At 38.3% G+C, this 20,087-nt stretch overlaps 1 protein-coding gene across 3 annotated transcripts in view; it reads left to right on the top strand.

Moving 5' to 3' along the window:
• The window catches only part of SIRT1 (sirtuin 1), a 180,103-nt gene that overhangs the window by 53,321 nt on the left and 106,695 nt on the right, over window positions 1–20,087 (top strand). Inside the window, exon 10 of one of the 3 annotated variants that reach the window (XM_077125134.1) lies at window positions 5,255–5,711. The exons of the other annotated variants lie outside the window; for them this stretch is intronic. The gene's annotated coding sequence lies outside the window, so the exon portion shown is untranslated. Of the gene's footprint in view, window positions 1–5,254; window positions 5,712–20,087 lie in introns of those variants that run through there. 3 annotated transcript variants of the gene reach the window in all.

The following is a 20,087-nucleotide window of genomic DNA, read 5'->3' as shown; positions in this document are numbered from 1 at the left end:
TACAAGGGAAACCAAATAAGGCTGACTTCAGACTACTCAACTAGCACCCTGGAGGTGAGAAGGCAGTGGTATGATATAGTCAAGATCCTGAAAGAGAAAGACTTCCAGCCAAGAATTCTGTACCCAGCCAAATCATCCTTCAAAACTGAGGGAGAGATTAAAGTTTTCACAGACAAAGAAGTCCTGAAAGAATTTATCAACAAGAGACTGGCCCTACAAGCAATACTAAAAGCAGTTCTGCCAGCCGAAAAAAAATAGACAGGAGAAGAAGGTCTGGAGGAGGGCACAGAATTGAAGAGTACCACTAAGGGTAATTTAAATAATACATAGAGAAAGAGTGAAAAGAATATATAGCTCTGACAAATAAAATTAAAAAGATAAGATGGCAGATTCAAGAAACCCTTTTTCAGTAATAACTTGGAAACTTAACAGACTAAACTTACCAATGAAAAGATATAGATTGGCAGAATGGGTTAAGAAATAAAATCCAGCTATATGGTGCTTAGAAGAGACTCATCTTAGACACAAGGATACAAATAGATTGAAAATGAAAGGATGGAAAAAGATTTTCCTTGTAAGTTGTAATCAAGAGAAAGCAGGAGTACCTATACTAATATCAGACAAAATAGATTTTAAAAGTAAAGACATCATAAGAGACAAAGAAGGACACTATATATTAATAAAAGGGACAATTTAACAAGAAGAAATAACAATCATAAATGTTTATGCTCCCAATCAAGGAGCTCCAAAGTACATGAGACAGATATTGGCAAAACTGAAGGGAGCAATAGATGTTTCAACAATAATAGTAGGAGACTTCAATACACCCTTCTCCTCTATAGACAGAACAACCAGATAGAAGATCAACAGGAAATAGAGAAGTTAAATAACTTGACAAATGAATTAGACCTAACAGAGATATAGAGGTCATAGTACCCCAAAGCACAAGGTTATATTTTTCTCTAGTGCTCATGGAACATTCACCAGGATAGATCATATGCTTTACGATAGGTCTAAATAAACTTATAATAGGTCTTTATAAATTTAAAAACATTGAAATTATTCAAAGCACTTTCTCTGATCATAATGGGATGAAGCTGGATCTCAATAACCAACAAAGAATGACAACACTCACAAATATATGGAGAGAAAATAACACACTCTTAAACAACTAGCTGGTCAAAGAAGAAATTAATTGCCAGAGAAATCAGTAGCTATCTGGAGATGAATGAAAATGAGAATACAACTTATCAGAACTTATGGGATGTGGCAAAGGCTGTGCTGAGAGGGAAATGTATTGCCCTAAATGCCTATATCAAAAAACAAGACAGAGCAAAAATCAAGGACTTAACAGCAAACCTGGAGGAACCTGAGAAAGAACACCAAACTAACCCCAAAGCAAATAGGAGAAGAGAAATAACAAAGATTAAAGCAGAGATAAATGAATGGGAGAACAAAAGAACAATAGAAAGAATCAATAAAACTAAAAGTTCATTCTTTGAGAAAATCAATAAAATTGATGGGCCACCAGCTAGACTGACAAAGAAAAGAGAGAAGATGCAAATAAACAAAAACCGAAATGAGAAGAGGTGCATTACCACAGACCCTGAAGAAATAAGAGACAGCATAAGAAGGATACTATGAACAGCTATATGCCAACAAACTAGACAACTCAGATGAAATGGACAAATTCCTAGAGATATGCAAACAAGCTACACTGACTCAGGAAGAAATAGAAGATTTCAACAAACCAATCACAAGTAAAGAGATTCAATCAGTCATCAAAAATCTTCCTACAGGACTTCTGGGCCAAGATGGCAGCTTAACAATGTGCACATTTTAGTTCATCCTCCAGAACAACTACTAAATAACCAGAAACAGTACAGACAGCTTCTGGGGCCACATCAGTGATCGGACACACAGTGGACCCCAGTCTGGACCAGCTGGACCGGCTGCAAGCCCCCCCAGAACCATGAGTTCCCCAAGCCACAGTGGCCGGTGCCCCTCCCCCACAGGCTGCTTCTCAGAGGGGAAAGGAAAGAGACTTTACCAGCAGCAGGGGCTGAGCCCAACCACAATCCAATTGTGGAAGTAATTAACAAATTCTGACTACAAAAAATAGGCCCCCAGCTCAGGTGAACCTGGTCGAAGCAGAGGTCATTCATTTTTGCCCGGGCCCTGGGAGGACAGGGCTGATGGAAAAAGGAAAAAAAAAAAAAAAGGAAACAGGTTTTTGTGGCTCTGTTTCTATAAAGACTTGACTGCCTTTGGATACAGTGGCAGGGCTTCTCAGGCTGCAACTGCCCCTGGCATAGGCAGACACAAGCTTGTTTGAGGGCTTGTCTGGAGCCTGTCCCTTCCCCAGGGGAGGGGTGAAGCCCAACTCAGGTGGAATCCCTCCCTCAAGGAATTCAGACACAAGGGCTTGGTAATTTGAAGCCATTAAAACCAGCCTACAACCTCTCCTCTGTCTCCACCACGCCCCCAGCAGGGAGAGTCTGCCAAAGTTAAAGGTACTGCATCACCTTATACTGGTAGAACCTGCAGGCAGACAGGCACCACGTACTGGGCAGAATAAGAAAAACACAGTCCAGAGACTTCACAGAAAAGTCTTTCAACCTGCTGAGTCTCACCCTCAGAGAAAAGCAACACAGGTGACTCTTTCCTCCTGATAGGAGGCCAGTTTGGTCTGGAAAAATCTTGCTGGAGTCTATAATACCTAAGTGGACCCTCTTAAGTGTGGGAGAAAAAGGCACCGTACAAGCAGGGCAAGAAACAAGAAAACAAGAACCGAAAAATTCTCCTCGGTTAAACAAAACTTAAGCTAGAGCTCCAGATAAAGCTGAACGGAATGTCAAAGAACAGATAGACAACAAATTCATTCAGCAAGAAAACCCTAGTTAAAGAAGTGAAAGCAATCTCCAGAATAAACTAATTAAGGTAATTAAATGCCTAGCCACCAGCAAAAAATAACAAATCACACTAGGAAAATTGAAGATATGGCCCAGTCAAAGGAAAAAACCAACAATTCAAATGACATACAGGAGCTGAAACAATTAATTCAGGATATACGAAGAGACATGGAAAACCTCATCAAAAACAAAATCAGTGAATTGAGGGAGGATATAAAGAAGGCAAGGAATGAACAAAAAGAAGAAATTGAAACTCTGAAAAAACAAATCACAGAACTTATGGGAATGAAAGGCAAGGTAGAAGAGATAAAAAAAAAACAATGGAAACCTACAATGGTAGATTTCGAGTGACAGAACATAGGATTAGTGAACTGGAGGATGGAACATCTGAAATCCTGCAAGGAAAAGAAAATATAGGGGAAAAATGGAAAAATATGAGCAGGGACTCAGGGAATTGAAAGACAATATGAAGTGCACGAATATACGTGTTGTGGGTGTCCCAGAAGGAGAAGAGAAGGGAAAAGGAGGAGAAAAACTAATGGAGGAAATTATCACTGAAAATTTCCAACTCTTATGAAAGACTTAAAATTACAGATCCAAGAAGTGCAGCGTACCCCAAAGAGAATAGATCCAAACAGACGTAGTCCAAGACGTTTACTAATCAGAATGTCAGAGGTCAAAGAGAGAGAATCCTGAAAGCAGCAAGAGAAAAGCAATCCATCACATACAAGGGAAGCCCAATAAGACTACGCATAGATCTCTCAGCAGAAACCATGGATGCAAGAAGACAGTGGGATGATATATTTAAATTATTAAAAGAGAAAAACTACCAACCAAGAATTTTGTATCCAGCAAAATTGTCCTTCAAAAATGAGGGAGAAACTAAAACATTTTCAGACAAAAAATCACTGAGAGTATTTGTGACCAAGAGACCAGCTCTGCAAGAAATACTAAAGTGAGCACTAGAGACAGATACGAAGAGAGAAGAGAAAGGTGTGGAGAAGAGTGTAGAAAGGAAGACTATGAGTAAAGGTAAAAAGAAGGAAAATTAGATATGACATACAAAATCCAGAAGGCAAAATACTAGAAAAAAGTACTACCCATGCAGTAATAACACTGAATGTTAATGGATTAAACTCTCCAGTCAAAAGACATAGTCAGGCAGAATGGATTAAAAAACAGGACCCATCTATATGCTGTCTCTACTCAAAGGACACGAGGGCAAGGACACAAATGGACATTTACACACCAATGTTTTTAGCAGCATTATTTACAATTACCAAGAGATGCAGCCACAATGTCCATTTGGTGGATAAACAAACTGTGGCATTTGCATACAATGGAATATTATGCAGCTGTAAGAGAGAATAAAGTTATGAAGTATGTAACAACATGAATGGACCTTAAGGACTTTGTGCTGAGTATGATTAGCCAGAAACAAAAGGACAAATACTGTATGGTCTCACTGATATGAACTGACATTAGTGAATAAACTTGGAATATTTCATTGGTAACAGAGACCATCAGGAGATAGAAATAGGGTAAGATATTGGGTAATTGGAGCTGAAGGGATACAGATTGTGCAACAGGACTGAATATAAAAACTCAGAAATGGACAGCACAATATTACCTAACTGTAATACAATTATGTTAAAACACTGAATGAAGCTGCATGTGAGAATGATAGAGGGTGGAGGACGGGGGGCATAAATGAAATCACAAAGAAAGATAGACGATAAAGATTGAGATGGTATAATCTAAGAATGCCTAGCGTGTATAATGATAGTGACTAAATGTACAAATTTTAAAAATGTTTTTGCATGAGGAAGAACAAAGGAATGTCATTACTGCAGTGTGCTGAAAATAGATGGTAATTAATATTTTAAAATTTCAACTTATGTGTGAGTCTAAAGCAAAAAATGTTTATTTGGTACAAATTTATACTTTGACTAGTGTATCTCCTAATATAACTTATATAGATAGTTGGTTGAATACCTTAAGTACATGGAACTTTGTATAGGACATGAGATTTTATTGGTTTGTCCAGGTGATGAATCCCAGATGAATCCCAGAGTGATTTGATCAGTGAGTGGAAAAGTATTTGCAAATTCCCCTTCGGGGAATGGTGAGAACAGGAGAAAACTCAACTTCACCAAGTTGTATTGTTGATGTTCTCACAAGCAATGTGGACAGCCAAAGCTATAGGCTGAGCCCCCAGTCTTGGGGTTTGTTCATATGAAACTTAACCCCACAGGGGATGGGTCAAGTCTACTTAAAATTGGGCCTAGAAGTCACCCCAAAGAGAATCTCCTTTGTTACTCAGATGTGGCCTCTCTCTCCAGCGAACACAGCAAGCAGACTTACCACCCTTCCCCTGTCTGCGTGGGACATGACTCCAAGGGGTGTGGATCTTCCTGGCAACATGGGACAGAAATCCCAGAATGAGCTGAGATTCAGCATCAAGGGATTGAGAAAAACTCTAGAATGAGCTGAGACCCAGCATCAAGCGATTCAGAGGACCTTCTCGACCAAAAGGGGGAAGAGTGAAATGAGACAAAGTGTCAATGGCTGAGAGATTCCAAACAGAGTCCAGAGGTTATCCTGGACGTTATTCTTACGCATTAAGTAGATATCACCTTGTTAACCAAGATGTAATGAAGAGGCTAGAGGGAACTGCCTGAAAATGTAGAGCTGTGTTCCAGTAGCCATGTTTCTTGATGATTGTGTGATGATATAGCTTTCACAATGTGACTGTGTGATTGTGAAAACCTTGTGTCTGATGCTCCTTTTCTCTACCTTGTCAACAGATGAGTAGAATATATGGGATAAAAACAAATAAAGGGGGAACAAATGTTAAAATAAATTTAGTTTGAAATGCTAGTGATCAATGAAAGTGAGGGGTAAGGGGTATGGTATGTAAATTTTTTTTTCTGTTTTTGTTTTATTTTTCTGTTGTCTTTTTATTTCTTTTTCTGAATTGATGCAAATGTTTTGGGAAGTGATCATGATGATGAATATGCAACTATATGATGATACTGTGAATTGCTGAGTGTACATGTTGGGAATGTTTGTGTTTCTTTCTTATAATTTTTTTAATTAATAAAAAATTTTAAAAATTAATGTGCAAAAGTCAGTAACATTTCTATACACAAGCAATGGCCTAGCTGAAGAGTCAGTTAAGGAAAAATTCCATTCAAAATAGCAATTAAAACAATAAAATATTTAGGAATGAATTTACCTAGGGACAAAGAGGACTTGTACACAGAAAACTATGTAACATTGCTAAAAGAAACCAAAGGAGATTTAAATAGGTAGAAAGACATTCCCTGCTCATGGATAGGAAGGCTAAATATAGTTAAGATGTCAATTCTCCCCAAACTGATCTATAGATTCAGCACAGTACCAATCAAAATTCCAACAACTTACTTTGTAGATGGAAAAGCTAGCTAACAAATTCATCTGGAAGGGAAAGAGACCCCGAATAGCTAAAAGCATCCAAAACAAAACAAAAAAAAAGAACGAAATGGGAGAATTAACACTCCCTGGCTTTAAAACCTATTATAGAGCCAAAGTGGTCAAAACAGCATGTTACTAGCACAAAGAAGTATTGACCAATGGAATCAAATCGAGAATGCAGAAATAGACTACCAAATCTATGGTCAACTGATTTTTGACAAGTCCCCCAAATCCTCTGAAATGTGACAAAATAATCTTTTCAATAACTGGGCATGGAAGAACTGGATATCAAGAGGCAAGAGAATGAAAGGGCATCCCTATCTTACACCCTACACAAAAATTTAATCAAAGTGGATCAAATACCTAATTATAAGAGCTAGCACCATAAAGCTTCTAGAAGAAAATGTAGGGAAATATCTTCAAGACCTAGTAACAGGAGGTAGCTTCCTAAACTTTATATCCAAAGCACAAGCAATAAAAGAAAAAAATAGATAAATGGAAACTCCTCAAAATCAAATGCTTCTGCACCTCAAAAGACTTTGTCCAAAAGGTGAAGGGGCACCCAACTCAATGGGAGACAGAATTTGGAAATCACATATGAGACAAAGGTTTGATTTCCTGTATATACAAAGAAAAATCATACAACTCAATAACAAAAGAACAAACAACCCAATTATAAAATGGGCTAAAGAACTGAATAGGCATTTTTCTGAAGAGCAAATACAGATGGCACAAAAGCACATGAAGAGATGCTCATTTTCATTGGCTATAATGGAATGCAGAGCAAGACTACAATGAGATACCAATTCACACCTGTAAGAATGGCTGCTATTAAACAATCAGGAAACAATAAATATGGAGAGGATGTGGAGAAACTGGGACACTTATGCACTGCTGGTGGGAATGTACAATGGTGCAGCCACTATGGAAGATTGTTTGGCGGTTCCTTAGGAAACTAAATATTGAGTTGCCCTTTGACCCAGCAAGATCTGAAAGCAACGACACAAACAGACATTTGCACATTGATGTTCATAGCAGCATTATTCACAATTGCCAAAAGATGAAAACAAACAAATGTCCATTAACAGACGAGTGGATTAACAAAATGTTGTATATACATACGATGGAATATTATGCAGCAGTAAGACAAAATGACGTCCTGAAGCCCATGACAAGATGGATGAGTCTTGAGAACATATTGTTGAGCAAATTTAGCCAGACACAAAAGGATACTGTATCATCCCACTTTTATGACCAACATAAAGGTATAATAAGAGGCTTATAATGCAGAATATAGGGGACTTAGAGACAAATGGAAGCTACAGATGGGTGAACCGTTAGCTAATGAGATTGAACTCCAATGTAAGGGAATAGATAGGAGTGAAGGTGATTCTCTAGTGGGTCTGGAAGTAACATTGCCATACTGAAGATGAAAAAGATTGAAAGGAGAAGTATAGACCTATGTGTCCCACAGATTCACACTAAAAATATGAATTAGTTCTCACAAGAATTACTTCAAAGATATGATTCTTGTATAAAGAGTGTTTAAGTGCAGGGTACAGGGGGAAAACTGCTATTACATGCTATGAGCTGTGTTCAAAAAGGAAACCATCAGCACTACCACAGCAACAGCAGAAGTAAATAATGGGGGGAGGAACAAGAGTTAAGAGGAGGTTTAGATTTCCTATTTGGCGAGTGTGTGTTTATTGGTTTTCTTTCTCTTGGAAACAGTGAAATTTCTAAAATTGAGAATGTTGATGGACTGTGGACTTTGGGTCTTCTACATGATACTTGATGAACACAGGTGGCTGAAGGATGCACTGACAGAGAAATAGACTGGGGAACGATGGGGTATACTTATGAACAAAGGTTGTGCTGCTACAAAAAGGAACAAAGTCGTGAGGCATGCAACAATGTGAATGAATATGTGGGACATTTGGTGAGGAAAAATAAGTCAGAAATAAAGGAACAACAATGGTATGGTCATCTTTAGAAAATGCTTTAAGAAAACAGGGGCCTAGATTTCAAGCTTTTAGAGCAGATACATTAAGTCCAGAGTGTTGATTATTATTTCTGGATTTTGAGAGGCTGTTATATATATATAACCTGATATTTAGAGATAAGAGTGAAGCTAAACAGGTTGGGGTTAAAGTAATTCAGAACATAGGGGTAAGGAAGACAGTCCCTATATTTTAGGACCACACATACTCTTTGAGACCAACTGAAGAAAGGTTTATTTGATCTGGAGCTGAAATTTTCTATAGTGCATAATCAAGATTCAACCTATCTGTATAGGTCATTTGAACAACTGAAAAAAGGGAGCACAGAATAAGAAAGAGGTCCTTTAATCTTGTATAGATTCTTGTAATGCCTGGAAACATCCTAGACTATGTTAAGCAGATAATCAAAAAGTATTGGCAAAGTCCCCTGAGGGAGGTGAGAAAGGATATGGGATTATTAAACCTTACCATCAGGGAATCCCCTGATACTGTGTCAAACTTTAGGGATACCCAAATCAATAGGCCATGCCCTCAATCATGAAGCTTACTCTTGTGAAGCTTATGTAATTAGCAGAGAATCTTGGACCACCTATAGGCATGCCTAAGAGTTACTTCTGGAGGACCTCTGTTGTTGCTCAGATATGGCCTTACTCTCTCTAAGCCCAACTCTGCAAGTAAAATCATTGTCCTCTCCTCTACATGGGACATAACATCCAGGGGTGAAAAGCTCCCTGGCAACATGGGAAATGACTCCCAGGAATGAATCCAGACCTGGCACTGTGGGATCAACAATTACATACTGATCAAAAGGGGGGAAAGAAGTGTAATTAATGAAGTATCAGTGGCAGAGAGAGTTCAAATAGAGTCGAGAGACTACTCTGGAGGTTGCTCTTATGTAAGCTTCAGGTAGACCTTGCTACCTATCATAACCTGCCAACCCCCAACAAGGACCATTCCAGCCAATCCTAAAGAACATCTAGGGCAATACATAAGATTCCAAAAGGGTTCCATGAATTAGAGTAACTTTCCGGAAACCTACACCTCCAGATGGGTCCCTGGTCCAGGTTAAGTCCTGAAACCTAGAGGGACCAGCCTCTCCAGAGCATCAGATAGTTTCATCTCCCTAACCCATATTAGTGACAGACTTTTCCAATATCAAAAATTTGGAATTGCCATAGTCCAAACAACCCCAAAGAGAGGTGTGGAAAGATCAAAGGTGATGGTGGAGTTATACATAGAAGATAGGATTTAACAAATGATATGAATGCTGAATCATTAAATTGATATCTTTTAGTCCCCAGTATTTTAGAGCAGCTAGAAGTAAACACCTAAAATTGTGAAACTGTAACCCATGTCAAACTCTGAAATATATTCTACAACTAATTGGGTGCTGTACTTTGAAATTTATAGCTTTTTCGTATACATGTTATTTTTCAAACACAAACACACAAAAGAAGGAAACAAAGTCAATTGTGATGATAAAAAAAATATTTAAGCCCTCTAGCTTCCTATATTCTGGAGCAGGTAGAAGGAAAAATCTGAGATGATGGTATGGTAGCCCATGACAAACTCTAGGATCTGTCCTGTAACCACCTGTTGAAGAGTGCTTTGAAAACTATTGCTTTTTTATTTCTTTGCTTTGTATATATGTTATGCTATACAATAAAAAAGTTAAAATTCTAAAATAAAAAAATTGTAATAGGAGGCTGTTTCCCAGATCTTACACCCAAAGCACGAGAATTGAAGATAGAAATAAATAAATGGGATCCCCTCACAATTAAACACTTTTGCATCAAAGAACTTTGTCAAGAAAGTTAAAAGGCAGCCTATACAAAGGGAGACAACACTTGGAAATGACATATAAGTTAAAGGTCTAGTATCAAGACTATATAAAGATGTTGTTCAACTCAACAACAAAAAGACAAACAACCCAAGTAAAAAATGGGCAAAAGACAAGAACAGACTTCTCGGAAGAGGAAGTACAAATGGCTAAAAGGTGCATTAAAAGATGTTCAACTTCCTTGGTTATTAGGGAAATGTAAATCAAAACCACAATGAGATATCATCTCACACCCACCAGAATGGCCATTATTAAAAAAACAGAAAACGGCAAGTGCTGGAGAAGATGTGGAGAAAGAGGCACACTTATCCACTGCTGGTGGGAATGTAAAATGGTACAACCACTGTGGAAGGCAATTTGGCGGTTCCTCAGGAAGCTAAGTATAGAATTGCCATATGATCCAGCAATACCATTGCCATGTATCTATTCATAGGACATGAGGGCAAGGACACAAACAGATATTTACACAGCAATGTTTATAGCAGCATTGTTTACAATTGCCAAGAGATAGAAACAGCTCAAGTGTCCATTAACAGAGGAGTGCCTAAACAAGCTGTGGCGTATATATACAATGGAATATTATGTATTCTCCAAATAAGGATGTTGAAATAATCTAGAAATTCTTAGAACGTACAATGATAGTGACTAAATGTACAAATTAAAAAATATTTTTGCATGAGAACAAAGCAATGTCAATACAGCAAGGTGTTGAAATAGATGGCCATTCATATTTTAAAACCAACTTCTGTGTCAGACTAAAGAAAGAAATATTTATTTGGTACAAAATTTATATTTTGACTAGTGCATTTCCTAATTTAACTTATATGGACAGTTTAATTGAACACCATAAGTACACAGAACCTTGAATAGGACATGAGATTTTGTTGGTTTGTCCAGGTTACTGTGATGCTGCGATAAATCCCAGAGTGATTTGAACAGTGAATAAAGAGGTATTTGCAGGGTCCCGTTGGGGGAATGGGGAGAAGGGGAAAAATTCAACTTCTCATTTGGAGAAGGCCTGATATTCTCACAAGCAGTAGGGACATCCAAATCATTAGGCCAAACCCTCAACCTTGGGGTTTGCCCCTATGAAACTTATCCCTGCAAAGGATAGACTAAGCCTACTTAAAATTAGGTCTAACAGCCAACCCCCAGAGAACCTCTTTGGTTGCTCAGATGTGGTCTCTCTCTCTCTCTCAGCCAATATGGCAAGCAAACTCACTGCCCTCCCCCCTCTCCACATGGGACATGACTCCCAGGGGTGTAAACCTCCCTGGAAACATGGGACAGAAATCCTAGAATGAGCTGGGACTCAGCATCAAGGGATTGAGAAAACCTTCTTGACCAAGATGGGGAAGAGAGAAATGAGACAAACTAAAGTGTCAGTGGTTGAGAGATTTCAAACAGAGTTGAGAGGTTATCCTGGAGGTTATTCTTACGCATTAATTAGATATCACCTTGTTGTTCAAGATATAGTGGAGAGGCTGGAGGGAACTGCCTGAAAATGTAGAGCTGTGTTCCAGTAGCCATGTTTCTTGATGATGATTGAACAATGATATAGCTTTCACAATGATGCTTCTTTTATCTACGGGATGGACAGATGAGTAAAAATATGGATAAGAAAGAAAGAATAGGGGGAAAAAGATTAAAACAAATTGAATAGTGTGAAATATTAGTGGTCAATGAGAGCGAGGGGTAAGGGGTATGGTATGTATGAGTTTTTTCTTTTTCTGATAGATGCAAATGTTCAAAAAATGATTATGGAGATGAAAACACAACTATGTGATGAAACTGTGAGCCATTGATTGTAACCATGCCAAGAATGTTTGTAAGTCAAAATGTTTGGTTGTTTGTTGTCCATAATACCCAACTCCAAATCTGTCTTCACTGCAATAGCAGCACTCTACTTACCTGGTACCAAAATATGTTTATCCAGTGCTGCTCAAACAAATACCACAAAATGGGTTGAGTTAAACAATGGGAATTTATTTGGTCACAGTTTTGAGGCAAAAATAAAGTCCAAATAAAGGTGGCATCAAGGTGACACCTTCTTCCTGAAGGAAGGCTAGCTGCTGGCAATACTTGGCCTTTACCTTGTCACTTGGCAAGATATGTGGTAGTATCTCCGGTCTCTCCCTCCTCTTTTGGCTTCCACTGATGTTCTGCATCTTCCTTCCTGTGGCTTTCTCAGCCTGTGTGAATTTCACTACACTTATAAAGGCCTCCAGTAATAGGTTTAAGACTCATGACTGAGTTGGGTCACACCTTAACTGAAGTAACTTCATCAAAAGGTACTACTTACAAATGGGTTCACATCCACAGGAATGGAGTGAATTTAAGAACAGGTTTTTCTGGGATAAATGCAGCTCCAAACAAGCAGGAATCATATCCAGTGTGACTTTCAAAAATGAGATTATGACATCCCTCGATTAACAAAAGCTGAGAGTTCATCACTGCTAGACCTGCCTTACATAGCAATACTAAAGGAAGTCCTTCAGACTGAAGAAAAAAAGTCACTAGACAGTAGATTAAAGTGGCATAAAGAAATAATGACCTCCAGTAAATGTAACTCTCTAGGTAATTTTAAATGCTCTTTCTAAGTTTTTGTATTTAACTCCAGTTTTTGAATTCTTATAGGTTCTAAAATGCAAATACATAGAGGTAATGATAATGTATGGTTCTGGTATGTAATATATAAAGAAATATTTCTAGTAAGTAAATCATAAAGGTGAAGGGATGAAGGGATACAGGAGCAGTGTTTGTTCATGCTATTTAAATTGGCATCAAATCAAACATAATTGTTATAGATTTGAGATGTGAAAATTTAATCCATGGTGACCATAAAGTAAACTTAAAATACATACACAGGAAAAAGTGAGAAGAGACTCTAAATGGTACCTTACAAAAACTGAAATAAATATGAAAGTAGGCATTACAGGGAAGAATTGAGGAATAAAAAGGTATAAGACTTACATAGACTAAATAATAAAATGGCAGACTCAGCAGTGACTTTAAGTGTAAAGTGGATTAAAGCTCTCCATGTGAAAAGGAAGAGACTAATAGATGAAAATTCAAACTGTAACCAAATGGACCTAGGTTAGTTATTAATATAAAACAGACTTTAAGTAAAAAATAGTTACAAGGGACAAAGAAGGTCATTACATATTGATAAAGGTTCAATTCATCAAGAAGACATACTTACAAAATACATATGGCAGGGTCCCAAAATATATAAAACAAATATTGACAGAGTTGAAGGAAGTAACAGCTGTTTCTACACTTAACAATAGGAGACTTCCAATACCACTTTCAATAATGGATAGGGCATCTAGGCAGATTAATAAGGAAATAGAAGACTTAACACTATTTACCTACTACAGCTAATCGACACATACAAAACACTTCATCTAACGCAGCAAAATACATATTCTTCTCAAGTGCACATTGATCATTCTCTAGGACAGACTAAATGTTAGTCACAGACCAAGGCTCAAGAAATTAAAAAATAGTGAAATCATACAAAGCGTCTCCTCTGATCACAATGGAATTTAGTTAGAAATCAACAACATGGAGAATTGCAAAATGCAAAAATATATTGAACAAGCAGCCAAAGAAGAAATCACAAGGTAAATAAGGAAATATCTTGAGGCAAATGAAAATGGAAACAATATACCAAAACATATGGCATGCAGCAAAGGTGTGCTAAGAGGGAAATGTATATCTGAACGCTTATAATTAAAAAAAAAAAAATTCAAACAGAGACCTAACCTCACCACTGGAGGATACAGAAAAAGGAGAGAAAACAAGACCCAAAGCAAGCAGAAGGAAGGATATAACAGAGTAGAGCAGAGATAAATGAAGTAAAAAAAAAAAAAATTTTAAACAGCAAAATCAATAGTTAGGTCTTCAAAAAGATCAATAAAATCAACAAACATTTATTTAGCTAGATTAACAAGAAAAAAAAAACCCTAAAATAAAAAACGAAAGGGGAAACATTACTTCCAACCCCACAGAAATAAAAAGGATTATAAGAGGATACTATGGACAACTATATGCCAACAACTTAGATAATAAATAAAATGGATGAATTCCTAGAAACATGCAAGCTACCTAACATAGATTCATGAAGAAAAAGATCTCCACAGAACAACAATTAGTAAAGAGATTGGGTCAGTAATTAAAAACCTCCCGGGAGTTCCAGGAAGATGGCAGAATAGGATAGAATGAGTTCAACCCTGCTCTAAGGAACAGCTAGACAAGGGATGGGATGGTGACTGAGACAGCACTACCCTCACCAGTATAGCCCCATGAGCCAGGACTCACCCCACCACGTCCCACACACTTGAACCCCCAACACACACCCCAACTCCCTGCGCCCCAAGTGCCCCTGCCCTGCCAAACCCTAGCATGGGTACCTGCCTTACAAACCTACCCCAAGCATGTGCATGCCTGTCCCAGCCCACCTACCTTTCCTGCAAAACGGCAGTCTCACCCCACCCATCCCAAGCTCTTCCTTCCAGGCCCTGCCCCCTGCAAGCAATCGCCAGCACTTAAAGGCTGTGGGTGCTTAGCTCCATACCTAGGCTATACCTGCCCCCAGCCCATACAGTGGCATAGCCCCACCCTACCGCCCATGAGCTCTGTGCATGGGAACATCAGTTTAAGACATTCCCAAAACTATGTATGTGCATGACCCCAGTTATGCCCCGCTCCGCCCCCCCCCCACCAGCTCTGGGAAAGCGCTGACCTGTGCAAATGGGTCACATCCGCCCCCAGCCCATGCAGGTGCAACATCAACCTGCTGCCATGAGCTCTGAGCATGTGCACAAAGGGCCCTGGGCCCTAGATCAGCACACACAAGGGCCCCACTCTTCAGACCTGTGTACCCACACAGACACATCCTGCCCTGCAGCTGGGCACCCACACTCACAGGCACCAGTCATAGCATCCTCAACCTGCATCTATACCTGTGCTATAACACATTACCACACTGTTGTGCCATGTAATACAAGGTTTTAGTCTACTGAAGGAAATCAATTTCCAAAGTAAACCAATCAAGATATTTACATGCCTTGAAGACAACAGAAGGTCACTAAGCATATGATACAGACAGACATAGCCCAGCCTAATGACCAAATTAAAATACCAGAGGAGACACAAATGTTGGAAATACTAATTGAAGATGTTCATATAATTCTACTAAATAAAATAAATGGGATGGCTGATGACATAAATGAGATCAAGAAGACACTAGAAGAGCATAAAGAGGAATTTGAAAGAATAGAAGAACAGCAGCTATCACAGAGATTAAAGATGATGTAGACCAAATAAATAAACATACTCGAGACATACAACACCAGATTTGAGGAGGCAGAAGAAAGAATAAGTGAACTAGAGGACAAGACAACTGATTTTGAACACTCAAAACAGCAAATGGCAAAAAAGTTGGAAAAATTTGAATTGGATCTCAGGGAAATGATGGACAAACCAAAGTGCACAAAGATAAGAATCATTAGTGTCCCAGAAGGAGAAGAATAAAGGGCTAGGAAGATTAGTTGAGGATATAATAGGGGGAAACTTCCCAGCCCTTATAAAGGACACAAATATACAACAAAAAGCTCAATGAACTCCAAACAAAATAAATCCAAATAGGTCTTCCCCAAGACACATACTAACCAGTCTGTCAAATGTTGAAGAGAAGCAGAAAATCCTGAAAGCAGCAAGAGAAAAACAATCTACTACATACAAGGGAACCACATAAGACTGAGTTCAGACTACTCAAGTGGCATCATGGAGATGAAAAGGCAGTGGTATGATATGTTTAAGAACCTGAAAGAGAAAGACTTACAGCCAAGAATTCTGTATCCAGCCAAATTGTCGTTCAAAACTGAGGGAAAGATTACAATTTTCACAGACAAACAAATCCTGAAAGAATTTGTCAACAAGAGACTGGCCCTACAAGAAATACTAAAGAAAGTTCTTCTAGTTGAAAAAAAAAGAGAGAAGAGGGAGATCTAGAGGAGGGCAGAGAATTGAAGAGTACCAGTAAGGGTAACTTAAAGGATGAAAAGAGAAAGAGGGAAAAGAATATATAGATCTGACAAGTAAAATTAAAAAGATAAGATGGCAGATTCAAGAAACGCCTTATCAGTTACAACTTTGAATGTTAATGGACTAAACTTACCAACGAAAAGATAAAAAGATTGGCAGAAGGGATTAAGAAATATACTCCAGCTATATGCTATTTACAAGAGACTCATCTTAGACACAGGGATACAAATAGACTGAAAGTGAAAGGATGGAAAAAGATGTTCCATACAAGTTGTAACCAAAAGAAAGCAGGCATAGCTATACTAATATTGGGCAAAATAGACTTTAAATGTAAAGACATCATGAGAAACAAAGGACACTATATATTAATAAAAGGGACAATTTAAGAAGAAGAAATAACAATCATAAATGTTTATGCTCCAAATCAAGGAGCTCCAAAGTACATGAGACAGACACTGGCAAAACTGAAGGGAGCGATAGATGTTTCAACAATAATAGTAGGAGATTTCAACACACCACTCTTCTCTACAGATAGAACAACCAGACAGAAGAAATAGAGAAGTTAAACAACTTGATAAATGAATTAGGCTTAATAGACAGATATAGGTCATGACACCCCAAAACACCAGGATATACATTCTTCTCAAGTGCTCATGGAACATTCTCCAGGATAGATCATAGGCTGGGGCACAAACAGGTCTTTAAAAGAACTGAAATTATTCAAAGCACTTTCTCTGATCACAATGGAATGAAGTTGGATCTTACTAACCACCAAAGAATGAGAGCATTCACAAAAATATGGAGATTAAAAAGCATACTCTTAAACAACCAATGGGTCAAAGAAGAAATTGCTAGAGAAATCAGTAGCTATCTGGAGATGAATGAAAATGAGAATACAACTTATCAGAACTTATGGGATGCAGCAAAGGCTGTGCTGAGAGGGAAATTTATTGTCCTAAATGCTTGTGTTAAAAAACAAGAGCAGGGAAAAATTGAGGTCTTAACTGCTCACCTGGAGGAACTTGAGAAAGAACAGCATGCAACAATGCGAATGAACATGTGGGCTATTTGGTGAGACAAAATAAGCCAGGAATAAGAGAACAACAATGGTATGTATGGTCACCTTTAGAAAATGCGTATAAGAAAACAGGGGCCTAAATTGTTAAGCTTTTAGAACAGACACATTAAGTCTGGATTTTGAGAGGCTGTTATATATATAAATATATATATATATATATACACAAAACCTGATATTTAGAGATAAGAATGAAGTTGATTAGGTTGGGGTTAAAGTAATTCAGAACATAGGGGTAAGGAAGACAATGTCTATATTTTAGAACCACACATATTCTTTGAGACCAAAGGAAGAAAGGCTTATTTAGTCTGGAACTGAAATTTTCTATAGTGCATAATCTAACTCAACCTATTGGTATAGCTCATTTGAACAACCGAAACACAGGGAGCCCAGAATAAGAAAGAGGTCCTTTAATCCTGTATTGATTATTGCAATGCCTGGATACATCTTAGAGTCTATTAAACAGATAATCAAAAAGTATTGGCAAACTCCCTTGAGGGATGGGAGAAAGAATATGGAACTATTAAACTTTACCATTAGGGAGTTCCCTTATACTGTGACAAACTTTCGGGACACCCAAATCAATAGGCCATGCCCTCGATACTCAGGCTTACTCTTGTAAAGTTTATGTAGGGTGGGGAGAAGCTTAGACTACCTATAGGCATGCCTAAAAGTTACTTCTAGAGGACCTCTGTTGCTCAGATGTGGCCTCACTCTCTCTAAGACCAACTCTGCAAGTTAAATCATTGCCCACCCCCCTACATGGGACATGACATCCAGGGGTGAAAGTCTCCCTGGCAATGTAGTAGATGACTCCCAGGGATGAATCCAACCCTGGCACTGAGGGATCAACAATTCCATCCTGGCCAAAAAGGGGGAAAGAAGTGTAACTAATAAAGTATCAGTGGCAGAAAGAGTTCAAATGGAGCCGAGAGGCTACTCTGGAGGTTGTTCTTCTGCAAATACCAGTTAGACCTTGTTATCTATCATAACTTGCCAAACCAAAACCAAAACCATTCCAGTCAATCCTAAAGAACAGCTAGGGCAATATATAAGACTCCACAAGGGTTTCATGCACTAGAGTAACTTTCCAGAAACCTACAACCTCCAGATGGGTCCCGGATTCAGATGGTCGCTGGAGGGCCCAGCCTCTCCACAACATCAGATAGTTCCATCTCCCTACCCCATATTAGTGACAGACCATTCCAATATGAAAAATTTAGAATGGCCATAGCCCAAACACCCCTAAAGAGAGGGAAGGAAAGATCAAAGGTGATGGGGGAGTTATACAGTGAAGATAGGATTTAACAAACAAATATGAATACTGAATCATTAAACTGATATCTCTTTTAGTCTCCAGTATCTTAAAGCATTTAGAAGTAAAAATCTAAAATCGTGGAACTGTAACCAATGCCAAACTCTGAACTCTGTTCTACAACTAATTGTTTTGTATATATGTTATTTTTCACAAAAAAAGAAGGAAAAAAAGTTGATTGTGATGATAAAAAATATTTAAGTCTTCTAGCCTCCTATATTCTGGAGCAGCTAGAAGGAAGATCTGAGAAGATCATATGGTAGCCCATGCCAAACTCTGGGATCTGTCCTGAAACTACTTGTTGAAGAGTGCTTTGAAAACTATTACTCTATTCTTTCTTTGCTTTGTATATATGTTATACTATACAATAAAAAGTTTTAAAAAAATGGAGGGAAAAAAAAAACAAACCAGCATGGTATTGGCACAAAGATAGAAGTTTTGATCAATGGACTTGAATCGAGAGTGCAAAAATAGACCACTAAATCTATGGTCAACTGATTTTTGACAAGGTCCCCAAATCCACTGAACTGAGACACAACAGTCTTTTCAATAAATGGGCATGGGAGAACTGGATATCAATAGCCAAAAGAATGAAGGTGGACCCTTACCTTGCACCCTATACAAAAATTAACTCAAAGTGGATCAAATACCTAAATATAAGGACTATAAAGCATTTAGAAGAAAATGCTGGGAAACATCTTCAAGACCTAGTGATAGAAGGTGGCTTCCTAAACTTTAGATCCAAAGCACAAGCAACAAAAGAAAAAATATGTAAATGGAGGGCAGTGTAATGGTAGCTCAGTGGCAGATTTCTCGCCTGCCATGCCAGAGACCCGAGTTCGATTCCTGGTGCCTGCCTGTTCAAAAAAGAAAAAAACATATAAATGGGAACTCCTGAAAATCAAATGCTTCTGTACCTCAAAAAACTTGGTCAGAAAAGTGAAGAGGCAGCCAACTCAATGGGAGAAAATATTTGGAAATCACATATTGAACAAAGGTTTGATATCCTGTATACATAAATAAATCACACAACTGAACAACAAAAGAACAAACAACCGGTTCTAGTTTGCTAGCTGTTGGAATGCAACACACCAGAGATGGATTGGCTTTTAATAAAAGGGGATTTATTTAGTTATAGTTCTTCAGAGGAAAGTCAGCTAACTTTTAACTGAGGTTCTTTCTTACATGGGAGAGCACAGGGCGATCTCTGCTGGCCTTCTCTCTAGGCCTCTGGGGGCCAACAACTTTCCCCAGGGTAATTCCTTTCTGCATCTTCAAAGGCCTGAGCTGAGCTGCAAGTGCTGAGATGAGGTATGCTGAGCTGCTTGGGCTATGCTACACTGAGCTCTCTCATTTGAGCACGAGCCAATTAAATCAAACATCATTCATTGCAGCAGGCATGCCTCCTAGCCAACTGTAGATATAATCAGGAACAGAT

Source organism: Tamandua tetradactyla, chromosome 13 (assembly GCF_023851605.1).
Source record: "Tamandua tetradactyla isolate mTamTet1 chromosome 13, mTamTet1.pri, whole genome shotgun sequence".
Taxonomy (NCBI): Eukaryota; Metazoa; Chordata; class Mammalia; order Pilosa; family Myrmecophagidae; genus Tamandua; species Tamandua tetradactyla.
Note: the sequence above shows the minus strand (reverse complement) of the source record. Positions and strands in the feature narration are given on the sequence as shown.